Below are 17,186 nucleotides of genomic sequence, written 5' to 3'. Positions count from 1 at the left end.
GTCACTTGAAATTGACTCCCCCTGAAACTGAAACTTTTTAATTTAACAAGCAGCGGCAACACCGGATCGGGCCGCTGGGAATGAACATCCAGACGGACAACCGGCAAATTAAGAATCTGGGCCAGACCCACTGAAATTTTTGATTTAATACGCAGCGGCAATACCGGACCGGGCCGCTGGGACTGGACATCCAGACGGACAACCGGCAAATTAAGAATCCGAGCCAGACCCGCTCTGATACCATATTAGCAATATTGGTGTGAGTAATTAATTATAAATTAGTGAGAATGTGATAATCCACCCACATGCTTATGAGAGTGTTTAGGTTCAACCATGACCTAATAACTAGAACTAGTTAATAGGCGGTTGAACCTTTACACTTATAAACTCATTTATATTTGTTCTCCTAAATAATGTGGGATTAACACTACTCTTCCCAAAAATTAGTAAATATGGCAATCTCCTTTTTTTTTTAATTCATGGTAATCTCCTTATGATCTCCTTTTATACCATTTGAGAACTTTTCATATTTAGTGAGTTTGCGGTTATTTTTAAATCTGATCTTTAATAAGAATAATTAGACTCTTACAAACGTTAAAAAATATCTAAAATTATAAATACAAAAACGCCCTTCTAGCTTGACTTATTTCTTTGATAAAAAAACATGGCAGCTAAGTCAAGTAAATATACAAAATAAATAACACAATGAGATATATACTGGTTCGGCTTTGTAGATCTATTTAACCCAGTCAAAGTTTAATGCTAGAATTACACTTCCAGATTTCCCGAAAAACTATATCTAATTTCTCCAACTGCCTTTGTTTTAAAAGCTTCTAGGCTATAATATTTTTTTATATCTAATTTATTCTCAACCAAACATTAGATGAATACTTATTTTAGACTTGTTATGATCTAAATATTTAGAATTAGATTATTCAGGATATTTAGTCAACACTTAATTATAAACATAGTGCCCTCTTGTTTGCTAAACTCTTGATTTATATTTTGAATTTATCATAAATTGTAGCCAACACTTAATTTATAAACATAGTGCCCTCTTGTTTGCTAAAATCTTAAAATTATTATTTAGAATTTATCATAATACTTAATATATAAACATAGTGCCCTCTTGTTTGCTAAAATCTTAAATTATTATTTAGAATTTATCATAATACTTAATATATAAACATAGTGCCCTCTTGTTTGCTAAAAATTTAAATTATTATTTGAATTATCATAAATTATACGAAATAATGTCTACATTATTATTTAATTCTTTTCAGTTCTATGATCGTAAAAATATATTATCTAAATTTAGAAGTTATTTATTTAAATTTTTATGTTGTAATTAAGAATACATTATAGCATATTGATTAGGTTAAGGCATGGTTACATAAAACATGGTGTGCATCAAAACGTTGACATGTTTTAATTTATTTTGTTTAATTATACTATACCAAATATTCCTTTGGCTCTATGGCAGCACTCGTATGTACTCAGTACTCAACTTATAAATTTATAATACAAGATTTGGTACAACTAACTTGAAAAGTCACTCATAAAAAAAAAAAACTTGAAAAGTCACTCATAAAAAAAAACTTGAAAAGTCAATTAAAGGATGACTAATTTATTTAAGCGCATATATCTGATAAGAAAGTAAATAGGTTGCCCAAGACAATTGAAGAAGGCCAAATGTCATAAAAAGACCAAATTTTTCATAAAAGTTTCACAAAAGTTCTGACCTTTCAATTTTGTCGATTTTGGCCAAAAACAAATTATTTGGTTTCAATTGTGGCCAACTCTCAATTTGATCGCCTATGTGGCATGCATATATATTGAAAGGTCAGAACTTTTGTGAAACCAAATAATCCATTTTTGGCCAAAATCGACAAAATTAAAAGGTCGGGACTTTTGTGAAACCAAATAATCAGTTTTTGGCCAAATTCGACAAAATTGAAAGGTCAGGACTTCTTTGAAATTTTTATGAAAATTTTGGCCTTTTTAAACATTTGGCTATTGAAGAAACATATAAAATGGACAATATTGATGTTTTTTTTAAGGAGTGTAGCTTTAAGCTTTGTGTTAAATCCAAACCAACTTACCGACTAAAAAAATTAATATCCGATTAATTTGAAGGAAAATTTGTTTAGCTAAACTTTTTTTATCATTGGATTAGGAGAATGTTTTACTATCGTCTATCGTAAGAGAATTTAAAAACACAATTTTAACAAAATACTACTTGGCGTACCTATCCCCAAAATGTTTAGCTCTTTGGAGGTTAAACATTTTTTCAGAAAGTTTTTTTATGTTGCATGAACAGGTTAATTTTTTTTTCATGAACCAGATTTAAATAAAAAATTTATTTTTACGTTTCATTGAATGTTATAGTAATGTTTGTAGATATGGTATTAATACACTGTCAATGTTAATTTGTCATGCATCCAATATAATTTGTTTTTTTAGATTTCAAATCATGAGTTTGGAGTTTTAGAATTTAAATATTGAATTTTAGGTTTGAATTTTGAATCTCTGATTTTTTTAGCATTCGATTCAAATCATGATTTGAAATCTTTTGTGGGTTTATAATTGCTAGTTAAAACTTTTGCGGATTAGACGATTAGCAAACTATGTCTAGAGAAGGTTTAAGAAAATTGAGACATAATTTTATAGCGGTTTGGTGTAAACTCAATGCCTTTATCCACTTTCATCCAACAAGAGTTTTCCACAATTGGGAGTTTTTACTAGCTCATTTTCGACTTAGATGCAACTCAAACTAATACATTCGGTTAGTTTTTCAAAAAGGAAAAACTAACGAACCAACAACAACCTATTTTTTCCATTAAGGCAAAACTAGAAATCAAACGACAACTATGAGTATCAAGGGATTACTCACAACCAACAATAATCAAGGGTTTTTCACACAAAAATTGAAGTTTGCTTAAGCATTTTAATACTGAGTTTGTTAACCTTGACACATACATGATGGTACCGTATATATGGCATTCAAAGAAAATCTTCACGTTGCTCCTTTTGTATGGATAAAAAAACTAACAAAAGTTGCATTCTATATTAGTATAATCTAGCAAAAGTTCACATCCGCAAACTCCAAATGAGGCACAGCCTCAATTGTCTCTTATTGATGTGTCAAGCTTTTATTGGAAAGGTTAAATGCTCGTTGCATTTATCCTTTAGTTCAAACGCACTTCCCACTCGCCAAGGTCAAAGTTCGCATTATCAGAATTTAAACCGAAAATAAAATCTATATATTTATTGAACCTTGAAGATTACTAGATTAACCATTAACAATAACCTAAGTCTCTATTCATAGACAATTGAATAACCGTTTTACATATGAAAATAAGCATGTTACTGAGCTGGATTCCAATTGTTATACAACTGTTGATGAGCTGGATTCCAGCTAGTAATGAAGGCGACAGCTTGAGTTGCATTTGTTTCTTCATATTCTGTGTTACCCCCCCCCCCCCCACCCCCTCAAGCTAGGCATAGGTATCAAACATGCCTAGCTTGATAAGGAAACACATAAGCAGCAGACTTAGCCCCTAAATTAGCAATTCCTCATCCAACATATATAGGTAACACCAAAAGCGGAAACAGCATTAGCAGCAAAAGAATAGCTAGCAATGAAGGCAGAGCACCAGTAGAAGAACAACAACACCAGTAGAGCATCATCAATATAAGAATATCCATAGCATACTTCACAGTTTTATGCATAAAACTAAGCATCATAAACAGAATTTAATGAAGCCTTAATTAGTGTTGGTCATTTACCGCAAGTATACACTATCACAACTAGTAATAAAATGGACTAAAGTCCGGGTATCGAATCCCATGAAGATAATAGTGTTCAATGAGAATGATTTTAAACTAATCGTTCATTCGGTTAGCAAAAATCAAAACAAGAATCAGAACTTTAAACAACAAAGCTCAACTTAAACTGCAATTATCAAAACAATAGAAGACAACTAATATTATTATGCAATTAAAACCTAAACAAGTAACAGATAACACAATAAGACAAAGACGCTTGGAGATTGATACGATCAAATAAATGTTGCATAATCGGAAAGGTATATCATGGCATATACACGAACCGAGGTATTCTTGGAGCGCCGTTCCCGCTCTCTCGAGCCTCAAAGAACGACAAAACCGGCAATTGAACAACCAAACATAACCTAACTCACTCTCATGATCATAGGGACATTCAATTAGGTGATGTACAATTAATCAATTAACTCGCGGCTACCTAAACCCTAACCCGCTCTCACGAAATCAAACTCTAAGTTCTAATCACATAAATCCATTCAATCAATCATTTCTCAATGCATCAATTAAATGTATATCATACTTAGGATAGCTAAACCTAATCAAGAATTAGGTACTATGATTAGAACATGTAATGAGCCACAACCCACAAAACCAATTCAATACAACATCTACAATCTCATATCAACCACCAAACATGGAGGTTTAGCTAACTATACTAATCATTATGCTAATAATCGACAAAATATTAAAGGAAGGCATAAATGAGGAATGATTAATTAGAAGAAATAGATCCAAAAGAGAAACTTGCATTAAAAGATAAATCTTGACTAATATTCAATAAAATACTTGAGAACTTGAAGAGCACCACCAATGGTGGAATATCCAAAAAGGAAAATCTTTATTACTTTAATCCCAACAACTATGAACTATGCTAAAATTATCAAGAACAACTAATAGAATATTCAAAAGCAATAACTAATCTATGATGCACAAAGTGAAAGTCAATAATAATGTGATAAACCCTAAAAATAGGATAAAGTGCCTTTTATATGCCTTACAAAAAAGGTAAGTAGAAACATCCTAGTACAAGTCTTGTTTAGCCAAAAGCGAAAATAAGCCTTGAGCCTTGTCTCTTTTTGTTTGAATTACCTTGTTCACGATCGAGACATTCATTTAAAATGAATGTCTTCATCAAGACATGCTTTAAAAAAGCATGCGTCATGATCGACCAAAACATGTCTCGATCCTTAAGACTTGCTTCAAAACCCTCTGCCTAAAAAGGCCTTCCAGTCTCGATCGAGATCCTCATTTAAAGAGTGGATCTCGATCGAGACAAGAGCAAAACACCCAATTCAGCTCGTTTTTTCACTTCACGACTTCGCCATATCGTTTTTTTTTGTCGAATCTTCACGCTTTTAGGCCAAATAAGCTCTGCAACGCTCCAATGTTCCTGAGATACTCAAGCATGCAATAAGACATACAAAACCCATATTTGCAGTATAAAAATACATTAAAATGATACAAAACCGATTCTAAGACATAGGAGTATTCTACTCCTATCAATTAGTCCAACTAGTTGACTAAAACTCTTATGACGTTGGAAGTAATATGAGTCTCATGTTTATATGGTCCATAGAGCATATAACAGAAATGCCATAACCTCTTGCACTAAGGTGAGCATGAACAAAAGTTCTTGTACTACTCAATGTATTGTTTTTAATTCTAGCATATATAGATGCATTACCTTGTTTCGACTAACAAATTTTGTTGCTACGTCTGCTCTTGATTTTTAAAAATTATTTGGAAAATCTTGTATTCCGTACAAAACTTTGGTGGCTCAATCATCATCCAACAAGAACGGTTGCATATAGATTGATGCAACTTAAGAAAAATTCTGTCAACAAACGACATTCGAATAGCTGTAGCAGCACTATCAATTACAGCTCCAAAAAAATTCAATATAGCGCCAAATAACATAGCCAATTTCATAGATTTTGCTGAGGAATTTTGTCAAACACATAATGAGCAAACTGAAAATAAAACCATTTATCTCCATAAATGAAGAATCTCAAACTAATAATTAAATTACCTCAAATCATTTACTTCTTGAATCTGAAATTATTGAATTCAGAAAATGCAAAATTAAATTGACAAGAACTAACTCATTACTTAACCAAAAACTTATTTCTTCATAAAATACAAGAAAAAAAAAGAGAAGAAAAAATCAGGATATATCAGAATGCGAAGAGAAAATGAAGAATCAAACTGAAATTTGAACTGAATTGAAACATCGATAAATCACCGATAGCGATTAGTTGAGAATGATAGAAATTGATCGATAACTAAACAAATCAGATACTGAATGAAACAAAAAATTATGAGAAAGAGCCTGGAATTAAGATTGAAATCATTGATAACAATGATTCAACGGAGAGCTTGAATGTTCAGCACCGGTAGCGATGAACTGAAACGGTAGTGATGATCAACAACAAATTGAAACCGAAATTAATCCGGACCGCTGGGGCTGGACATCCAGTTCAGTACAACAAAAAATCAAAATAACAATCAATTGAACCAATATGGTTAACTTGGATACAACAAAGAAGAAACGAATTACGCGGCGGCCACTCCAGCGGCTCCGGGCTCGGACACGCTCTGATACCATATCAGAGTTCAAACCGAAAATAAAATCTCTATATTGATTGAACCTTAAAGATTACAAGATTAACCATTAACAATAAACCCAAGTCTCTATTTATAGGCAATTGAATAATCGGTATACATATGAAAATAAGCATGTTGCCGAGTTGTTGAAGAGATGGATTCCAGCTAGCAATGAAGGCATCAGCTTGAGTTGCATCTGTTTCTTCATATTATATGTTACGCACCACCAAACTCTTGGTCTTCACTCTTCAAAAAGTTGGCATTCGCAAAGTCTTTTTTATCCTTCCTCGGCTATTAATTCGCTCCCGCGAAGTACCTGCGAACTTCACTACAACTATTACATACGAAATTTTGAATTTTTTTACTAGATGATTGGAACATTTTTGTTGATTGTCAGTATTAAAATTAAAGAGATATTGAATTTATAAAAATCCAAAATTTTTAGTTCAGTTTCTATTATAACCTAACTGAATATTTTTAAATCTAAAATCAAACTGAACAAAATAACTGATCTTTTACATAGATCGAACTGAATTTTTACGTTTGATTTGGTTTTGCAAATTTATTCAGTTTTTGCATGCCCTAATAGAGGGTTTCAAATTATGGTTTTATGTCTTATAATTTGATTTTTGATTTTTGAGTTTATGGTATGATGTTCGATTTTTTGTGTCTCGAATTTCAAATTTTGAGTTATAAATTTTTTATTTTTTTTGTTGGGATTCAGGGTTCCGGATTTTAGAATTTTAGCTTGGTATTTCAAATTCCAACTATTAAATTTTATGTTTTAAATTTTGGGTGTTAAGTTCAGACTTTTTCTTTTTAATATTGAGTTTCAAGTTGAGATTTAGGTTTTGGTTTAGAATTTTAGGTTATAGGACATGCATTTGGGGTTTCAAATTTAGAAAATAGTATGAGATTGATTACATTAAATTTTTGTTTTTCAATCAATTTTTTTACTTTTTTGACAAAAATTAGTAGTAGTTGATTAGTCGGTTCAGTTTTAGTTGACCAATGAAAATCGATATAAATGCAATTTTTAATTTTTTTTTCCTTTTGAAAAGGATCATCCATTGATTTTTGACCGAACTAGTTAAACCAGTAAATTTTAAAAATATTATAGAAAATGAATGAGAATTTGAAATAAAATTTTAATTTCTATATTTGATTTAAGTTGGAGAAAAAATAGTTCGGATTTATGGTATAAGTTCGGACTTTTTGATATTGGGTCTCAAGTTGGTCTTAGGTTTTTTGTTTCGAATTTTAGGTTACGAGTTGTGCATTTCCGGTTTCAAATTTAGAAAAATAGAACGATCTTGGTTACAATAGTTTTTTTTTATTTTTTGGCCACTTTTTGTATTCTTTTGATAAAAATTAGTAATACTTATTTAATCGGTTCAATTTAGTTAGATCAATAAAAATCATTATAACTGTAATTTTTAATTATTTTCCCATTCCGAATAGGAGCATTCATCAATTTACAACCAAACTAATTGAACAGGTACGTTTTTTAAATATCATAGATAATGAATGAGAATTTGAAAACAAAATTTAATTTATATATATGATTTAAGTTGGAGAAAAATTAGTTCGGATAAACTATTTTTAGAAAGTTTTTTTAGGTATTAATAATGTTATAAATATTTGTGGTAATTTCGATACATATGACCCGTACAAGAAAATGAATTACAATAGCTGAATGTTGGTGTGCAATATCTGGCAGCCCTCAATATCTTTCAGCCGCTAAAAAGTATATTTTTTGGGGGAACCTATAAAGACTTCTTCTACAAAAAAAGGTTATGATATAAAAAATGTTCATTTTTTCGTGAAACAAAGAATCAATTCACCCTCTCAACCAACGAGTTATAACTCAAATGGCATGAACGCTAACAGCGTTCTACTAGGTCGTGGATTCAATTCCTCCCACAAGTACTCTGTCTCCCCATTTATATATATAAAAAAAACATTCCCCTACCTTGGCACAAAATATCAAAAAGCAAAATTGTCGAAAAACCAGACAAGAAAAACATAAACTTTTGCCAAACTATTTCAAAAACTCCCCTCCGATAAAAAAAAAGGAAAATGGAGTTTTCTAATTAAAAAGATTAATTCTACTAAACCTAATTAATTTTAATTAATCCTAATTAATCTTATTTGACTCTAATTAATCCAAATTAACCCTAAGTCACCTCCTGCTTTAGTATTTGCATCAACGTCTCTTTCCCAATTCTATAGCCGCTTGTGCTTCCTTCTTCGGAAGCTTCCAATCATCCTCTTCGCGTTTTTCATTCTTCATTATTGTCGGCGCTGCTAAACTATTTCCTGCCACTGCAAAAAACAACAAAACAGAAACGACTACCACCACCACAAGATTCTTTTGAGCTGCAATTTTAATCGGTGAATAAAATTACCAGTTGCGATTACTACTAGAAAACAACATTTTCGTTTCAAAGTGAATGAACTTAAGTTTGATGATTGCTCTTATTTAAGGGTTAATTCCACACAAAATCACGAACTTTAAATGAAGTTTCATTTTAATCACGACTTTTAAAAGTTGTCATATAAAACCATGACTTTTTGTTTTTTTTTAAATCTATCACCGATTATTTTCCGGTGTATTTTTACCTTTTATTTTTCTTCAAATCAGCCGGATTCCGGTTGCCACGTTAGCACAAATACACTAAAAATCAATTTGGTGATAGATAAAAAAAAATTCATGGTTTTATATGTCAATTTTTAAAAATCGTGATTAAAATAAAATTTCGTATAAAGATAATGATTTTTTTATGAAATTAACCCTTTATTTAATGATTCATATACCTTCGTGCATTAGGAATTTAGGATAAAAGGCTAGGTTGCTGTAAAGTTACACATATCCAAAACTATAAGCCAAAATTATTGCTTATAAACCCATGTGATCGTGGGTTCCATTTCCATAAATAGGTAATAAGTTATTAAATTTTATAGGTGGTCTGATAACTTGCTGATAGTTTGAAATTAAAAAAATTTCAAAAAATATTAGAAATTAAAAACAGCAATCATTTCTCTCAATACTCAACTCCGTATAGATAAATAAAAAAACAGAAAAAAATAAAAAAAATTGAGTGTAAAAATAATTTATATAAAAGCTAAAAATTGAATCGGAATGTAAAATTAAACAAAACCAACCAAAATTATAATTACGGTATAGTTTTTTAATGAATACAGTTTTGTTTGGTTTGTAATTTTATAAAAGTCCGGTGTTCGATTTGATTTGGTTTGGATATTTCGAACACCAAAAAATCAAATAAAAATAGGTAAATATCGTTTTAAGATATTAATATAAACACATATTTATATATATTTCCTTTATTCTTTAATATAGTTGACAGATAAGTTAATAAATTTCATAAAATATATAAATAACCTAATAAATATATTAAAAATATTAGATATGTATTTTTTAATGTTCAAATTAATTTTAAGATAAAATTAAAATTTCAGTTCTCTAAATGGAACTGAACCGAACTTTTTGGTTTTAGTATAATCCGAGGGTTTGGTTTTGCTTGGAAATTTATCAAACTTCGGTTGATCGGTATCGGCTGATTCCAAATCAAATCAAATCGAGCCTAACCGGCTGATGCACAAGCAATAAAATTTATAATTAACATGTAGGATTTTTCTCCCTAATCCTTATGCTTATATTGAGCTGTGCAATTGTGAGAAAAATCCTACATTTTATAAAAAAATAGGCTTAATTATTTAAAAACACTCAACTTGTAATATTTTTACATGTATGTTCTGACCTAGAAAAAAGTTCAATTGTACCATATTTTGGGTCATCATGTTTCACCTCTAACTCGAAGTACTAAATTGACTTTCTTTTTTTTTAGAAAAAAAAGTTAAAATAGTCCTTCATTTTAAACCTATATTCTAATTAGACATTAATGATATTAATTGCACAAAAACATCTTCTTCCTTGAAAATTCAACTAACAATACTTATTTAATTTATATTAATTATCAATAATATTTTTTTAAATCAAAAACCGTAAAATAAATAAAATTTATATAAAATAAAATATATTAAATTTTTTAATTTGTTTTTCGATTCTCCCTACGAAGGAGGTGTACGAGTTGCTGCTCCTCCTTCCATCCATCAAGAAGGAGCAGATCTGCTCCTGCTGCTCCTTCTATGGAAGGAAGGAGCACAACCTGCTCCATTCTTCCATGGAAGGAGCACGACATGTTTCTTTCTTCCATATAAGGAGCAGCTCGTGCTCCTCCTTCCATGGAAGAAGGAAGAGCACAATGACCGAAAAAAATAAAAAAAAATCAGTGACGGATTTATAATCGGAGGAGTATGATGGTACGTCGGAATTTTTTTTTTAAATAATTTAATTTTTTAATAAAATTTGTAAAAATAATTAAATATGATTTATTTGAACATTTTTAAAGTTGAAGAATTTTTTTGTATTTTTCTAACTAAAAAAATATGATATAGTGCTTCTATTTAGTTGTTATTAACGTGTTTATCCTTAAATTATTTAAATCATCAATCGTATTCTTGGTGGGGGTAGAAGTGACACATGATAATTCAAAATAGGGTACAATTCAACTTTTTTCTATATCAGAGTATATATGCAAAAATGTTATAAGGCGGGATGTTTTTAAGTAATTACACTGAAAGAGTATGATGGATTCAGTTCAGATAAAAACTGAAAATACTATAAATTTTATTTTATTTTTATTTTGTATTATCTTGGCGGCCGATCACAGTATTATAAGATAAGTATATGAAATTAGAATAGCAATTGAATAATAGAGCACTAACATGTTCAAAACGTGCAATAATTTCTACACTGTACTATAAGAAAGTGATGCAACTGATCTCTATTATTGTTTTTATAGTTGTTCACCGGGTGACTGTATAATTGGCATGCCATGCCGCATGCTTTAAATGATGTATATTTTTTAAATACAATGAATATTTATTTCATTATAGATAGACATAAGGTCTAATGATTTCAAAAAAATCAAATAATTTGTAACACTAATAAACAAGAATTGTTTTATTAATTACAGTTTAATTTCATAAACTTAGTTAAATATTTTCAATTGAATAGATTAAGCATTGATTTTACTTGCTATCCATAAAACTACCTTAATTAATCGAATATAGTACTGTATAAACCTCTTTTTCAAATAGCTAGAAAAACAATTAGGGTTTAAAACGTCCAAAAATAGATTTTAGAAAAATATGTTCAGAGCTATATATAAATTCATTTGAAAAAAAAAAACTAAAGGACTAGATCGACGTGTAATATAGATTTGAAGGGTTGAATCATAATTGTCGTGAATAAACTATAAAAAAATCAAAAGAATTATGGATATAGATTCGAGAATCGAGCTAATCCAAGAATCTTAGAGATTAAATGAGATGATGTGCGAAAAATTAAAATTTATAACTCAACTGATGGCGATTCTTATGTTTAAGAAAAGTATCACGACGAGTAGAGTTTTAATTATTTCAACTTTGACCATAACCACGACAATGACTACAACCGCGGCTAAAATTTATATACAGTCGCATTAATTCACTTTAGAAAATAGAACAGAATTAGAGGGTCGAGCTGCATGATTTTTATTAATAACTTGTTATTTCTCAGCCATAAGAAGACAAGAGTTTAGTTCTCAATTTCTCGGACTCATCATGCAAACAAATTTTATGGTCAACAAAATATGGAACTCAATGGTCACCAAATGTACATAATTAAAACAAAAGAAAATAATTTTACAATGAAGAAGATGAAGATTTCTTGCCATCCATCACAAATCCATCACTATAAAGGCTGAGTAATTTTACAAGTTTGATGAGAAAAAGGCATGAAATGATGAGAAATCAAGAAAAGACAGGAACACTAAGAGGAATTGAACCAAATCCATAATGAGGTGGAAATTCTTGATTACTTTGTTGGGCATTGAAATCAAATGAAATTATTTGAGGAGAAGTTAGAAAATGACGGCTTAATTACTTAAAAACTACCCACCTTATAATTTTTTTCATTTATACCATGACCTAGGAAAATTTTCAATTGTACCCTATTTTTAATTTTTATGTTTCATCTGTACCCTAATGAGTTGAATTGACCTATTTTCTTTTAAAAAAGAGTTTAAATTAGTCCTTCATTTTTAACTTATATTCTAATAAAACGTTAATGTTAATCATTTATGTATCTTGTTTTTAATATTTTCATCTTTAAATTAATTAAAAAATTAAAAAATTTACTCTTGGGGTACAAACGAAACATAAAAATCGAAAATAGGATACAATTGAAAATTTTTCTAGGTCGTGGTATAAATGAAAAAAAATTATAAGGTGAGTGGTTTTTAAGTAATTACGCCGAAAATGAATTGATGATGAAACTATGAAAAGGAAATTTCTTGTGATTGGTACCATTTTTTTGTTTTTGATTTAGTGTGTAATCCATCACACTTCTCTGTTTCTATTTATAGATGTAGACCACTTTTTTTGTATTAAGATTAAGCCAAATTCATGTTAAGGCCCCTATATTTTCACCATTTTATTTATCTGGTCTTTTTATAAACTTTTGTATACATTAAGTCCATATACTTCACGAATTTGATTTTATAGGTCCTTTTTTTGACGGAATATATATGCGTGTGTTCTATTGTCGTTATCAAGTGAGTCTGAATTAATTGTTCAAACTCTTCATGGTATCGAAGAATTACTATCTCTAGTAGTCGAAGTTTTATTCCTTCCGTCAGCAAGCGCCTATGCCTATATCACAGGGGTTCATTGCTTCCTAATCTATTTCTTTGTTTCTCTATTATATTTCTTTTTCTTTTTTATTCTATTGTAACACCAACCTCCAATTTCGAGAAATAAAACAATATAAACTCTACTGGTGGAAACCTAATATCTTTGCTACTTCTTATACACCATTCAAACTAGTAAAAGGTGGAGTTAATAACTCCTCTTAGAAATCTCAAATGACCAATTTTCTCTTGGATATAATCTCTGAGGTTATGAGGATGACTCGCATGATTATCCTCCAAATACATAACCTGATCATCAGTTATGGCTTCAACAAGACGGATTAGTTCTCTTGCGAATACAAGCCATTGTTCACAGTATGGGAACAATTGCTCATCATTTATTGAGGTATGGGAACAATTAGAGTTCAGTTTTGCCAACAAATCCAACATGCAAAGTTCTATTAACTCACTATAATTTTTTTTGGTTGATCAAGACTCACTAACCGAAATTCAATATTATTGTCAAACTTGAAATGTGAACCGCCCGCAAGCCCATGTGCCTATTAATTCCGGGCGCTAATGACCAGCAACGCAATCTCAACTGCTCCATATTAAAAAAAAACATAACCAGGGTTCGAACTTTTAGCGTCCAGATGGCTGAGATTTAGACTATTAGACCAAACTCGTGCTGACCTCTTCTTACTACAGTTATAAACACAAAAAAGGACAAGTGATGATTACATGATAAAAATCAAAGTATGGTGGATTATCTAGCATCGATTAGTCATCCATTAAGTGACTCTAGAATCATAGTGCATACTTTGAACAGTCACTGCAATGAATTCAAAAAATTAAAAGTTTCTGTACATGTTCGAGACACTCCGATGATCTTTGAAGATCTCTATGATAAATTACTAGATGAGTAATTGACTCAAAACCAACAGATATAACTAACATTGAGTCTGAAATCTTTTTATATTTAAATCTTTTTGTTCTCTTTTTTTAATAGATAAAATTTTATTTTTCTTAAAATTTTGAAAACAAATTGTTTTAAATATTGAAATTTCTCTAATTAGTAGTGTTCCTAAAAGTTTTTTTCCCTTCAATTTATTATAATTGGTCTACATGCCGTTCTAATGTTCAAAATTCAGTCACAAATAATAGTTTAATTAACTCAATGAAAAAGATAATTTACACACTTTTAAAACCCTAAAGCACATAACAGACGTATTATTAAAGAGTGAAAAATGTCATCAAAGAGAATGCAGATTTGAAGATTATCACAATTGCATCACGACCTTCACCATGGTCGTGATCTAGGCAATGGTGGCCTCCAAATTGTCATGAAGGCTCTCTATTTATTCAAGCGGCTTAAGATCGATATGGGAAGATGTTTCTCACTCTATTGTGGCCTGTACCACGGCTGTGATCTTCCGGTTGTTGAGTTTTATGTTAATTTTTTAGACTTCGCAGTTTGAATTTAATGCAGTTAGAATTATAAACATTAATTCTTTTACATCACAAGCAGATACTAGCAAAACTATCGCTTACCTTGCCAACTTTGCACTCTAATAAAATTGCTACGGTTGACGAGAAATTATTGCATAGACATAGTCTATCGTATCATCCGTGAGCTGAGACAATCACATTATAACATATCATTAAAATAATAACATTATTGTAATTTCTACGATGATTAACAAATTCAAAACAAATTCAAAAATGTATTGAAGATGTACAACTCAAAACGACCATTGAATTTTACATGTTTACATTCCTTGGCCCAGGAAACTTTTCAATAAAACAAAGCGCTGCTCATATAAAGACTCAAAGAAGATCGTATGGAACTCAATTGTCACCAAATATACAACTGAGGATGCATAAATTATTAAATAAAAGAAAGCACTTCCAGCTTAACAAAGTATAAATGGAAGGCTTATATGATAATACAATTAAAAAGATGAACATCACATTAATTAACTCAATCACAAAAAGACGGGAACATTTAGAGGAACGGAAGCAAATCTAGAGAGAGGTGAAAATTCTTGATTATTTTGTTGGACACTGAAATCAAATGAAATTATGTGAGGAGAAGTTAGAAAATGAATTGACGAAGAAACTATAAAGAGGAAAAATCTTGTGATTGGAACCATTTCTACTTTTTTTAGTTTAGGGTATATAATCCATCATTTTGCTCTTTCTATTTAGGCCTAATGTCTTAAAAAACCCCGACCTTTTAGCCCCTTTTCAATCATACCCTGACGTTGAAAATTTGTCAATTTTACCCTATTTTGCATTTTTGTGTTTCAATTGTACCCTGAAAAATTAAATTAACGTCTTTTGCGTTTGGAAATTTGTTTAAAACATTCTCCTTGTCTCGCATATATTGGTTGTATATTTTTAAAATTTATTTAAATTTAGTTAAATTAATTAAGAATTTAAATTAGTGTTAATTTGATTATGGTTTTTAGTTAGTTTTTAAAAATAAAGGACTTATTTGTACTTTTTTGAATAAAAACGAATTTAATTTCATGTGTAGACTTAATTAATTGAATGATTTCATCATTTAATTAAAAAAATTAACAAAAATTAAAATATTGGGGTACAATTGAAAACGGAAAATTCAAAAGTGGGTAAAATTGACAAATTTTCAACGTCGGGGTGGAATTGAAAAAAAGTTTAAAGGTGAGGGGTTTTTGAGTGATTAGGCCTTCTATTTATACATTACTTTTCTTATTTTAATATTTAACAAAAGTAGGTGTTAAATTATTATTACTATCGGAATCTTGATGTTTCATGCTAGGAAATGTGTTAGAATTCTCAACTTGACTTTCTTTTATTTCCTTAAATTAAATTAAACCGATAATTTAGCCGTACTTAAAAAAAATTCAAACTTATCGAATTGACGTTTGTTCAGTTAAATAAAATTAATTTGGTTTTATTTGGATAAGCCAAATTATTCAAATAATGTCAACTCGAATCATACTTCATCCGTCTTATAAAGATGGACAGATTTAAAGTTGGAGAATCGACCTTTTTTATTAATTTAATTACTTTTATTATGTTTTTATAATTATTAATTATCATTTTATTAAATATGAAAAATTAATAACAATTTATGTTTCAAGTAGCAATTTATGTTTTTAAAATATATAATTAATGATATTTAAAATATTTAAATTATAAAACTAGGATATAATAATTTCAAAAAAATAGTTAAAAGTATAAAAAAAAGTTGGTGAAAATAACTAATATAACTATTATTTTTAATTCTATATAAATTAATATAATTTTGTCTAATTTTAATAGAATGGATGAATGGAGCTATTAAAAACATAAATTGAATTAAACAAACTAATTTAATTGAAATAAGCAAACTGCCATTTTACCGGATCATGAATCGGTTTGGTCGGATTGAACTTATATTTGTCAACCCGATAACTAGCACCAAGATATATAACAAAAATAATACTCACTCCATCCCGTTTAATATACTTTATATGGATTAAGAAAATACAAAGATACCATTTGAATTGAGGGGTTTTGAAATTAATGAATTGTATTAAATCGATAGATTTTAAATGCATGGAATGTAAAATCAATGGATTTATGAATTACGCGGTTTGAATTAATTATAAAATCCATGGATTTATAAAAATAAATTTGGAACATTTAAATTGTGATAAAATCCATCATTCATTAAAAATGATGGATTTCAATTTTCCCACCTAGAAGGTGGGAAATTAAACCATGAATTTTGGAGGATGAGGGATTGTTACGATCCATTAACTCTCATGCTATTTTTTTTTTGAGCAAATTACTTAGAAGCCACTAAGGTATACCATAATTAATAGTTTGGTACCCCTTATTTCAAAAGTATACTTAATGGTCTCTCAGTTTTAATTCCGTTAACTGAAAGATCATTCTGTTAATTTGAGGGACCAAATCGTTCAACGGATTGACACTCAAGTACTAAATTGT

The sequence above is a fragment of the Mercurialis annua genome, linkage group LG8, assembly GCF_937616625.2.
Source record: "Mercurialis annua linkage group LG8, ddMerAnnu1.2, whole genome shotgun sequence".
Lineage (NCBI taxonomy): Eukaryota > Viridiplantae > Streptophyta > Magnoliopsida > Malpighiales > Euphorbiaceae > Mercurialis > Mercurialis annua.
Note: the sequence above shows the minus strand (reverse complement) of the source record.